Below are 13,433 nucleotides of genomic sequence, written 5' to 3' on the forward strand. Positions count from 1 at the left end.
ATCACAAAAATAATTGAAGTCATCAGGAATCGCTTTAACTGTATACAAAATGTCTTTTTCATTTTTTGGCCTTCTCGTTGTTAATTCACGATAAAACGGAGTGTATGTTTCATGAGGTTTGTGTTATTCAACGCATTCTGATTTAAGGTTCCTGCCAAATTTTATTTAGATTTTTGATGAAAGTAACACATTTATACTGGACTTCAGTTCTTTAATATTTATTTATCTATCAAATTTTATTACACAACTGTTTGTAAAAATTAAGCTTTGCACTTCATTTGTTTTAAGAAAATATAAACGAGAGGGTTATAAAACATTTTGTAATTTTTCTTCATGTGCTAGAGTCCCAGGCCTCTTCGAGCACGGATACAGTACATGGTTCATAGTCTTTAATATTTATATATTGTCTATTCTTTTATGGGCGCTAAACCCACTTCTTTTAATTTCTGCGCTGTTTATTTGACTTTTCTTGTCGTTTTGGTTGTTGTTATTCCACTATCTCCTTTGTTTCCGGTTATGTTTTCCCGCGCTTTTAGAACCAAACCTTAATTTTCCAATCATGTTACGTTTGTACGGTATGACAGGTTTGATTGAGTCCTCGTTGATTGTATTCAGCGGTATCTTAGGCCCCCTGGGTTGCGTAGTCAGCTGCGATGTGAGTTTCCCGCCAGGAATTAGACCGGAAATGGCTTTTATTGCATTCTCCCCAGCCTTCTTGAAAAATTCTATAATGTCCCTTGACTTCCGCTGTTGCGCAGATGCTACAAGGGTAAGAAACATAAAATAAGGTAAATTTCTTGAAACAAAACATGTCCATAGACGCAAATTAAGATTTTTTAGGTGGTAATATGTTCGAGAGAACAGGGCCGTACCTAGCGGGGAGGCAGGGGGAGCAGTTGCCCCCTCCAGGAAAACTTGCACCCGCAGACAAAAATCCTAGGTACGGCTCAGCCCTAATTGACGTTAGGTAAAAATTTTGTTTGGAGTTTTAATTGGAGAATCTTTGTTTGCTATTGGTTGGCTGTCAAGGATAATTATGATAATTCTCGCGCTACTTATTTTACTCTACTGGCACTTTTTTTTTCCTCTTTTTTTTTTTTTTTTTTTTTTTTTTTTTTTTTTTTTTTTTTTTTTTTTTTTTTTTTTTTTTTTTTTTTTTTTTTTTTTTTTTTTTTTTTTTTTTTTTTTTTTTTTTTTTTTTTCCCTTTTTTTTTTTTTTTTTTTTTTTTTTTTTTTTTTTTTTTTTTAATAATTAGTCTCACATAAGAAAAAAGCTATAGCCAGACATCACGTGATATGCCGACCCAATCAGGATCAAGGTTAAAGAACTACTTAGAAACCCACGCCAACCTATAATGAATGAAATGGCAGTTTACGCTACTTCACGTGTGAAAACCAAAACAACTCTATTCTGCATTTATTGTTCCATAAGCAATAACATTGACTTAATAAGTGAGTCAAATCAAATTAGAGTGCAAATGTTTTTTTGCAACGGCCTAGTGTCTCCTTGTCAATGGTAGCAGGTATTACAGGTAACAAAAACAAATGAATGCTCCGTAATAGAAAATCCCACTAACAGTTATGGCCTCAATTAACACGCCACATACTAGAATTAAGCTGTAAATGAAACAAAAAGTCTACCTTGAATGTGTAGTTCCACGGAGAGACCCATTAAGATTAGAATCAGCAACATAGCTGGCCACAAGAGACAAAAGCCTAACAGGTCGACCACGTGTTGTTCAATGTGGCAAGAATCAGAACAACTTTGCTCATGGCAGGCAAATTTGCGCGTCGTCTCTTTCAATCTCTTCGAAGGTCAAGATTATCTTTTCTCAAAATAAACCATTTGGTAAAGTTCTCGACTGTCGAGTGAGTAAACATGTAAGGGAATAAGCTGCTTATTTACCCGTATTCACATGTAATGTGACGTCGACGGGTATAAATATTTGACTACGGGCAAGTCAAAACAACAGTCACTAGCGCAGTTAAGCCAATTCATTTCTTGAGTGTGTTCCTAAATGGTACATAATATTTGAAAACTTTTACTCTTAATTCGAAATAACGAGAAATGATTTCTGATGCAGATGGGTACTAAAGGTTTAAACAAACAGAATTCTAGATGCAGCCTAATTTTCACCAGTCGTTTGCCGACATAAAACTGTGGTACATTTTTAGATGGTTAAGCGTGGTGCCGTTAATTGTTGTGTGTGCTGGACTACGGATTGATCCGTCCGAGTTCGTGTTCTATGGTCGGAGTATTATTGTGTCGTGTTCTTAGTCAAAATACTTTATTCTAGCAGTGCCTATCTAAACCCAGGGATAAAAATTGGTACCGACGTATTTACTGCTGGGGGGTACCCTGCGATGGACTAGCATTCCATCCATGGAGAAGTAGTAGAAATACTCCTAGTCGCTTGATGCTGCAACAGCCGAAGATTAGCGCCTGGCTGATGGGCCACTAGGCTAGACCTTGCCGGCAAGAATCTATGACACATGTTATGACCCCAAGGGGGTAATAGGAATTTCCAGTGACGGGAATGATCGAATGGGGGACAAAAATCAAGAACCAAACAAATCCCTAGATCAAAAATTATCCCCCACACCCCCCCCCCCCCCAACGAAAAAAAAAATCAACAGCAAAACACGTTTGTTCGTACTTTATTCGCAGCCAAGGCACTACCACGAATCTTTAGATTGTTTTTAAAACCCAAAAAATTCTTGCCAAATTTTCTTACCCAAAAATCCCGAAAACGAAAATTTCAAACCCCAAAAAATCCTTCGATCATCCTCGCCACTTTTAATCCCGAGTACCCTCCTGGGTTTTATTTATGACAGTTCCCTTTAAAGCTAAGGATTTTTGTTTTATGTAGCAATCCATAAGCCTGAAAGTTCGAGGCTCGGATTGTAGTTTCGAACCGGAACCGAGTAGCTTGGTAATCCTCACGCCAGCTTTTTCGCTCTTCTATTTACTCTACTTCGTTCCCCTTTGTGCTTTTTGCCCGTCCCGCACAATAGACCATATTCTTATTCTCGGTATTGGACTGGCTCGCAATGGAGGCTAATGTAGGGAAATATAACTAAAAAAGAGCTTTATGTCCATTTGCATTTGCAAAGATTCCCCGCATTAACCTCCATAGCGAGCTAGTTCCAGTGCAACACCAAGAATACAATATCTTCTATTAAAGAGCCTGGAACAGACTTTCATGACATAAAAGAACCACACGAGACAAGAAGTGTAATTTTGATTTTTATTACTTTACAAATATGCCTATTTATTACACAACTAAACTGAGAATGCATTATTACAAAAATCAGCCAATCAGAATGTTTTTTGTTGGTCCAATACTTTCTAAGTGTTAGCCTGGTTAAGTTTTTGTAACTGCTATCCTCAGTCGTTAGATCGTGTAATAAGTCTCTTATCAACCTTGCACGGGAACATTCCATACAATATTTCCTCAGTACGGCTACGGGCTGGTTAACAATAACGTATTTTTAAGACAAATGATTTGTCGTCGCCATCTATTAAAATCCAGAATTTCATTATGGGACTATATTGAGCGCCATGCACAAATTAAGAAACAAACCTTAACCATTTCAAAATAATGTGAAACCATCTTCGTCAAAGAAAACTTTTTTAAAAAAAATACAGTAGGACTTACAAAGTTATCGAAATTCGGGATTCAAAATTTAGATTCGTGATTAAAACAATTTTCGCCCAACGTATACAATGTCATTATATCAGTTGGAATATTTATTTCTTTTATTCAATAAATTATATTATATAATTCATAACTAGATTTAATTTGAGCTTAAATCTTAGTATTTTTATAGTTTAATTTTTTAACTTTTATTTTAGGTAAACTGTAAGCTTTTTATTTGTGATATTTTTAAGTTTTACTTTTTATGAGGGCCCCTGTTGATAACAGTTTTAATTGTTAAGCTCATGGAGTAAATCTATTATATATACAGCAGCCACTGAGTGACCGCAATCCGGGGAGAGGGGAGAGGGACCGCCCGCGGAGGAAGAGCGACGGACACCGACGAGACAGGCGGGACGCCCGGCCCGCACTTCTCTGAGCGCGCGAGTCTGCCGACTTCCAGGCCGGTTCCTAGTTTTGCCAGGGAGCGTTTCTTTTGATTTTTTTAGCCGGCTTTTTTTTAAGCTCGCTCACACAAGGCCAGTTTTTTTGGTCTTCGCGTCGGTGTCGGTTGGGTGCTTTATCCGTTGTTTTTTTCAGTTTTAGTTGTTTTTTTTTTGTCAGCTGAGCATGTTTGACTAGGTTTTTTTTCGGGCGCCGCGCTCTCTCTCAGCCGCAGACTGGTTTTTCCTTCTTTTTTTCTCCGGCGGAGATCTTTCGCCTCGAATTTTCGCTTTGCCAGGCGCTCCTAGTTTCCAGCGTGTTGCTTTTTCCTTTTTTCTCGTTTGGTTTTTTTTCAGGCTCTTGCCTTCCCTGCGGGCTCGTGCTTTTTTCCTTTGTTTCTCGTCTTTTTTTTTTGCCTCGAATCATGTGATTACTGGTACTTAAATAAAGGCTTACTTACTTATTAGTTATATCACAATTTGTTTTATCATATAATTTATTATTTCATATAATTAATTATATTGCATAATTCGTTTTATATCAATTCGTTCATGCAATTTATTATATGATAATTATAATGAATCACATGATGTATAATTCGATGTATCACACACTAATTTAATATGATATATCGATTAATATTATATAAATCATTATATAATATAATCAATTGCATGTCTGACAAAAATCATATTAGCATAAAATTCATTATCTCACATAATGAATTGAACGATAAACGAATTATGATATAACGATTATATGATGTAATAAATCATATGATAGAACTTATTGTGTCAAAGTAATATATAATGCCGGCATACCATACTATAAGGAGAAAATTGTTTAAATCACGAATCTACAGTTTAACCCTAGAATATATGTTTCAAGTAATTTTCCAAGCCTTACTGCATAATTTAAACATAGGAACATGGTTTCACATAATTTGAAATAGCCGTTATTTGATTCCTTTCAAATACCCAGTATCTTATCACCGTGCTTATGATTATATAAAATTGTATATCAGACACAACGTTTTAAAAGTGAATTTTCCTAGACCGTGAACAAAATGTAAATTAATGGGTAATGTCAACTATTTGAGCCAAACAGAATGCTTACAATAATGAGTCGAGTAATTTAACTTAACTATTACTACTCGAGGATCTATTTCACGGCTTAAAGCTGAAATTGAAAATCCAGTCCGTACTGCGCAGACTCGGGGTTTCTTTTCATTTTTGTATTTGATTTCGTTGCAAACGTTACAGCCTTCGTTGACAGCATACATGAAGTTTTTAAGTCCGCCATTACAGTTCGCTTCGTTTAAGAATTTCCGATGAGCTGATAACGTCGGTATCTTACGAAATAGCGAAAGTACAAAAGGTTCTTCTACTCGTTATTATTTGTTCTGTTCAATTTGGATATCTAGGCGTGAATAATGATTAGAAACAGGTAAGTTTGTCACGTAATTTTTAGTTTTGCTTTGTTTGTGAGGCTCACAGTAAACATTGCAGCCGAGATTGCGCAGTACGGACTGTAATTCATCTTTAAGTATAACCACTCTTGATTAACATATACCATATGTAGGAGCAGCGAATGGGCTGCTAGAATGGGATTCTGTCCTGAAACCTAAATGACTGATCAAAACTGAGTTATTTCTCCTTACTATATTTTAAGTGCTCAACAAACAAACAACGAATAACTATATCAGTTTTCAAATAGCAGTGTTTTTCGTGATGTGGTGCCAAATTCTCAAAACATGCCTTGATCATTCACTATCTATACTTTTATAAAAATATTCATCTACTGAGCCCAAAGAGTATTTTATCGGTGACCATAGCGGTGTCTCCAAAATTAGTATTTAAAATGTTTCCCTTTAACAGCCAATCAGAACTCGTTAATCAAAGAAGACTGAAAATATCACCTTGGAGACGTCAATATGACCGCCGTGAAATCATGGGAAAAGCTTCTTTTTAAACGATCTTTACGCATGCGTTGTTCAGTTATTGACAGAAGCAAACGTTTTATAAGTGGAATCGATGTTCGAACAACTTCGACAGTTTACCTGACGTCCTTGGATAACCATCAGTCTGAAGTGTATCTGGTCTAAAGCTTGGCTGCAATGCCCAAGAGAGACATGCTAAGTGCTTTTCTATATCGTTGCTGTGTGCAGATTGAGAGAAACTGGCTGTGTAGCTCAATAGAACTGCATTAGTCTTGAAAACGTTATATAGGGCTGAAAAGGCCCATGGCAGATCCGCTGTTCTGGGGCAGCTCTCAGAAGTCGGCTGACTGACTAACTGGATTGATGTTGTAAGTCAGGATTATTTCGCCGCCCGCCCACTAGCTCGTGAAGAAGTGGTCACGCCGAAGACTCTTACGTGGAAAGTATATCATTGCTGACTTGGCACGCCGTTTCACTGTTGAAAATAAACGAGAAAGGGATCGTTTTTTAGAGAGATACTGCTAACATCTTTTAAGAAAAAAATACTGCTTAAAATACACGCAGCTACAAACTCACCTCTCTTAAAGGTCTTGCTTCTGAGATGCAGATCCTGAAAGCTGAAGCAGCAGGAAGCATCCGCTGGCCACTCTGGTGGCGGGGAAGATGATCGTCAGAGCCCGTAGTCTGGCGGTGAACGATGGAGGGTTGCTGAAACAGTAGATTCGGCAGGCCTGTCTGGTGGAAGAGAAATGATCCTCAGATTCCTAAACAGCAGGAAGAATCGGCACTGTCTTTTGGCGGAGACGATCATCCGCAGAGCCTGAAGTCTGTAGGATATAGCTTGTTGAAGTAGCAGGAACAATCAACATGTTTTTCTGGCGACGGGGAGGATGATCAGCAGAGCCCGTAAAGATGGTCCTCGGAGCACGACGTCTGCAGCTGAGCTGATGGTTGTCTGATCAAAGATTGGTATTATGCCATTCTGTTGTAAATCTGTTGTAAATCTGCATGAGTTTGCGTTCTCAGCCAGATGTCCAAACAGCGGTCCTTGAGATGCCCGGGGGGGGTTTCCTTTAGGATTTGGGGGGGTTCGTGGGATTTTTTTAAAATTTCTAAAGTTTGTGGGTGCTTTTTATTTTTTTTTTTTTTTTTTTTTTTTTTTTTTTTTTTTTTTTTTTTTTTCCTTTTCAGCCACCACTCTCTCACTTCTTATCCCCCCCCCCCCCCCCCCCCCCGTTGAGATGTCATAAACTGCACTGGAGATATAGTCGGAATGCCGATGCTGATTACGTACGAAGCTGCAAGATATAAAGTGTACTACCCAACTGCACAAGTTAAGAGATATATTGCCAGGACATATCCCATATATAGTTAGGACACATATGAGATATTCAGCCAGGGAGGAGTGACAGAACGAAATCTAAGGCTGAAATAGGGAAAAGATGATAAAACTGGTTAAAAAGTTGAATATCCCGGGATGTAGATTAAATTCAATTTTCGACCACAAGCTAGCCTGATCAAAGCATGTTCTTCTTCTCACATTTCAAAGCTTCAAGGGCCCCGCACAAGAACCCTCGGATCTTCCCTGACAGATAATGGATTTATTGCCCATAATGATTCTTACAATGATTCAGTGTTACCTTTAGGCCCCCTGCATAAACAAATTTTTGCCTATGAATCTGACGTCTGGGTTTAAAACAAAAGGTCAAACCTGACATTGTTTCTACGAGAACAAGGTACATTGTCTATGTACGAGGGATCCCCGTCCAACCCTCTCGGTATAGATCTGATGTGGCGGACAAATACAAGTTTTTCCAGTCACAGACTCAAGCGGGAGTGCTTGGTTCTTGATGTGGTCTTCACCACTCGAAACACTGGTAGCGTGGCTGGGTAAAAAGATGATTCTCCAAGAGTTCTTTTTGTACTGCAATGGGCAGGATGTCAGATGTGGTTTATACCTGGGTTTGTAGAAAAACTTTATGGATGCATTAGTAGACATAACAAAAATACCTTTCTAGAATATCACTACAATCATGACGGACTACTGATAGCTTCAACATTCACAGGGTCACATGCAGCTCATGATACATGAGCAGAATTATAATATGAGAAGGAAAAGTCCATAACCTGTTATTACACCATAGTGGTAGTTGCCTTCAAAACTCTTACAAACCGAGAATGCACTTTAAATGCATAATTAATTCATGTTTACCAAGATACATCGACTGAAACAAAAAGCAAAAACGCTTGAATGAAAAAAGTTTCTTGATTGCTAACACTTCTCTTGAATTCCTTTTCAAAAAATTGTAGTTTGGACGGCTTATGTAAAACTTGACAGCAATGGAAAAAATTGCGATTGGATGTTGATCATTAAATAAAAAATTAAAAATTACAACCATTTACATTTCTTGCCTTTTAGTTTTATACACGAAACATCAATTCTCTTTTTCAACCTGATTTGACCTTTGTATTTCTTTTAATCGAATCTCTCTGCGGAGAATTTGATAGTGCAACAAGAAACTAGTATCCTATACTTCATGTGTTTCCTCTACTCTTCTGGCTTGTTTAGAAAGTGCAATAACTAGATTCAACCTGCATAGTACTCACAATCCAGCATCACTCAGGGAAAAGCACCATCCTTTGTAGTTGTCAGTGGCCCAACCGCTTGTTTGTTTGTTTGTTTGTTTGTTTCGTCCTGGCTTCATCGAGACAAACACCAAAGAAACCTGTAAAGACTTAACTTCGAGATGAGTTAATAACAATAAAAACATGACCCAAGTCGCTCACTTTGGCTTGCCTCGAGCCCAGTTTGCTGTCGGTTAGGGCATCTGACAACTTTCCTGTTGATATCAAAGCATGCGCTGACATACAGTACAGATACGAGAAAACTCTTCAGACAAAGACTAAACTCTTAAATGATTATATACAGTAGTAGCGGCGAAAATTGCACATAGTACTCACAATCGAGCATCACTGGGGAAAGCTTCATCCTTTGCAGCTGTCAATAGCCCAACTGCTTGTTTTTTTTTTTTTTTGCCTGGCTTCATTGAGGCAACACCAAAGAAACCTGAAAAGACTTAACTTCGAGATGAGTTAATAACAAAAAACATTACTCAAGTCGCTTACTATTCGGTTAGGGCATCGAACTTATCAGATAAAGACGCAACTCTCAAATGATTTGAAATGGAAAATATTTCGGCAAGCAAAGAGTTAAACGTGTAGAGCAATTCTTACCAAGTCTCATTTTCCTTTAAGAAAAGGAAAGGTGGAGTGCTGAACAGTCAGGTACAGATGGTCTCACGTGGTTTATTTATCTGTAATTCAAAACGAAAAAGGAATAAAAAAAAGTGCATGTTAACCTTGTATAAACGTAACGATGTGCAGCTAGTAACGTACCTCAGTCTTTAATGGCGTGGTGTCGTTCAGATCCAATCTGGAGAAGTCTCCTGGTGTAAGGTGACGGTAACATTGTCTTGTCCTTGTTTTTAGCTTGAGCAACGCCAAACGAAAACTTAGGTTGCGAGAATACGTTTATCCCCGAAAATGGATACATACTGTACGGTACAACGTCTTTTTACGCCACCGGAAATGGGCGTAGAATTCACCAGGACGCTAAAGTTGACAACTCGTCAAAGTCATCCACGAAAATTGTCGACGAAAACACTGCAATACAATTCGTTGTACCCGCAAATGAAACACGTTTTACGCCGCCGAAAACTGGCGTACTTAGGACCCGGTCTGAGATACCGACGCGAAGTTGACGAAATTAACGGTTCGAATTCGATCAAGTCATCCCTGAAAATGCACCACCTACGTTGCCAGCTGAGGTGCTTAAAAAAGTTCGTGTTAAAATATCATGTTCTGCGTCCCCGAAAATGGACGCTTGGAGAAAGGAACCAGCCAGAAATAGATGAAATAAAAATGTGACAGAAAACGAAAAGTGAAAAGTTATTTACAGTATTCAGAAAAAAGACAACACAAAACAACGACCGAGAGAGCTTTTTGTACAACATTTGTTGTTCTTTCAAAGTTGAGCGCACTAGGAATTACATACAGATATTTCGTTCTTACAATATATTTATCAACCGGAGACGGTTACTCGGCGCAGTTTTTAGACGTATTTTTTATAGCGTTGTTCAAGCCAAAAACGTGCCGTTTTTAATACTGTAAAGAGTTCAGCAGATACGATTTTACAGCAACGAAGACGTCCCCGAAAGTGGACAGGTAAAAGTTTGCAACATAAACATAATTCCTTTACACCCCCATGGCTTTAAAGGAAGGGGGGTGAGCGTTCATCCCCGCTCCCTCTCCAAAAAATTTAATGCTTTAAAGTTAGTTATCCATCGTTGTTTTTTTTTTCTAGCTAAAGCAACGCCAAACAAAAAACTAGGTTGCGAGAATAAGTTTGTCCCCGAAAATGGACATATATTGTAATACGACTTATTACGACACCAAAACTGTGCGTAGAATCCACTAAGACGCAAAAGTTGACAACTCGTCCGAGTCATCCCCGAAAATGGACGACCTAAACAATGAGAAAAGTTATTTTAATACAATGAATTCGTTGTACCCGCAAATGAAACACGTTTTACGCCGCCGAAAACTGGCGTACTTGAACCCGGCCAGAGATAACGCAAAGTTGACGAAATTAACGGTTCGATCAAGTCATCCCCGAAAATGGACCACCAACGTTGCCAGCTGAGGTGCTTAAAAAACTCGTTTTGAAATATCATGTTCTGCGAAAACAGACGCTTGGAGAAAGGAACCAGCCAGAAATAGATGAAATAAAAATGAGATAGGACTGCGTGCAAATCCCTGAAAAGGAAAAGCGACATGTTATTTACAGTATTAAGTAAAATATTAACAACACAAAATAACGACCGAGTGAGTTTTTCGTGCAACATTTATTGTTATTTCAAAGTTGAGCGCACAAGGAATTACATACAGATATTCAGTTCTTACAATACATTTATTAACCGGAGACAGAACTGAAATCAACTACGTCCCCGAAAATGGACGATTTTGCACTTCACATGCGATTGTTACTTGGCGTAGTTGCGGGCCCGAGAGGCCCGCAACCCTAATCTTGACAGTGACCAGCGGATTGCGCATTACGCGTGCGCGCCACGTTTATAAAGGCTATCGCAACCGGAAGTGAAAATTTTGTTCTTCCACTAAGAACGATCGGAAGCAAAAAGTGTCAATCACGACAGTGCAAACACGGAAGAGAAAAATCTGTCTCCAAGAGCGAAAGAAGGAATCAACAGTTGTCACAGATCGAGGCTCCGCAGACATACCAGACGTTGTTTTATAGGTGTGTGGGAAGATGTGTGATGTACACAGAACGGAAAGCTGATTCCAACAACGGCCGATTCCATACACGTCAACAAGCGAGGCGACGGAGGAAATCACAAACAATTCACACCGCGTGCTCGACTACACCGCAAAACTGTCAATCAAAAAAACAACTCGTGCGCGGCAAAGGAAACGATAAAAACATTCGTGACTTAAGCGTGACGCGTTACTCGACCTTACCGAATAATTTTCTTTTGTCCAGTGATTTAAAAACACTTCCCTCCCAGTACCTTCTCTTAACTGCATCGAGGCCCGCACTTTTCTAACCTGTGGTTACCACTAGTTTTTAGATGTATTTTTAAAAGCGGTGTTCAAGCCTTCAACATACCGTTTTTAATACTGGGAAGCGTTCAGCAGATACGACTTTACAGCAACGAAGACGTCCCCGAAAGTGGACAAGTAAAAGTTTGCAACATAAACATAATTACTTCCCACCCCCATAGCTTTAAAGTAGCAGAAAGCGTCCATCCCTTCTTAACCCCCCCCCCCCCCCCCCTCCTTCCAGACGGACAGACCTCCAGACCGAAAAAAGAAATACACAAAGTAACAACAAAACACACTTTTAACTGAAACGTCTTTTTTATTCTCAAATTGTTGTTTCATGCCGGTCGTTTTTGCTCCCGAAAATGAGCCTCGACGGAAAACAAGATTAAAAATATAACACAAATAGCGGTGATAAACATTATGAAAAATCGCATTTTTATAAACTCACCGCTGTTTGTGTTATATTTTTAATCAAGTTACGATGGCCTAAAACCAAGAGTCTATAGAAAACAAGATCTTAAGTATAAACCTTTTACATGGATTTATCTTAATGTATTCTGTAAACAAAAAAAAAGTTGGTTAAAAGTGCCTCATAACACTAGTTACAAACGTTATTCTCTTATATGCTGAAATTTTCAAAAGAATGTTATAATACTTCTAGAAGCATTATCTTTAATTATTCCACAGGACCTAAAGTAATCCATGAGGGGGTGCGCTCCTATTTGAAAAGAAAAGTGCCCAGAGAAACCAAGAATGTTCCTGTGTCTGTAAAACTTGACACTGCTCGTGGAACACACAGGGCTGCTCGGACATTTATATGGGGTCCGCATTGGCCTGCTATCGAGAAAAACGCGATACCAGGCCCTTGTCGTAGATTCTCGGTTAAAGCCGAAAGCCGATCATAGTTCGAAGCGTGATCCGAACGAAACCGAACAAAAACGTTCACCCCGCCGGAGCCGAAGCGAGGCTATGCTGTATAACGATGGAATGCAACCAGCACTACCGTCCACAATGTCTGTTTCGCCTTTGTTTGTACGTTTTGGAATAAATTTAGTGATTTTTTTCAAACAACGACAATTGAGTTTTCATTCTCAAAGGAAACAAACATTGTGGCGAACAGTGCATGTTGCACTTCCAAAGTCTTACAGCATTCATCCGCGCGCGCTTTCCACACGTGTCACGCGTGTGGTGGCAAAGACAACAACAGTACAACAACAACAACCTTCATGTTATGTTTTTATCAATATTAATATATATTACCTTAAAACTCTTTTAATAAATAAGCAATTATTCACCGACCTCCGAGTGAATAATTGTTGTAGTATGCACCACATCAATGAATAAAGGTGATCACGGTGAATTAGAGATATTTTGCGATAACTTGCAAATTAACTGAAAATTTTCAAGCACGCTTTTTGTTCTAATTAAAGCGCCTGAAATCAAACCATTATTCACCAGTGTGGTCCATACTGGTTTTATTATCATACTATCCATACTTTCTTGTCTATCAATTCAGATGCAATGAAAAGAGATGTTTTTTTTCCATGTGTCCTCGTTATCCCTGCGTGTTTCCAATGTTATCTCCTTGTTGCACTTGTCCTGATTGTCTTGGCTCGTCGATGTTGCGTCTACCTAGCTAATTTACTCTTGTACTGTCTTTCTAAAGCGCGGGGTCGATCTTGTCTCCATGCCTTAGTATCTTATAACTTAAGAGGTCTTTACAACTGTTTATCGAGTAACTTGTGTCGATCCAGTCTCCTAACGATGCTCCAGCTGCTTCGCCGAATGTAAAG

This window comes from Oculina patagonica, chromosome 12, assembly GCF_052425735.1.
Source record: "Oculina patagonica isolate OP01 chromosome 12, crgOcupat, whole genome shotgun sequence".
Classification (NCBI taxonomy): Eukaryota; Metazoa; Cnidaria; class Anthozoa; order Scleractinia; family Oculinidae; genus Oculina; species Oculina patagonica.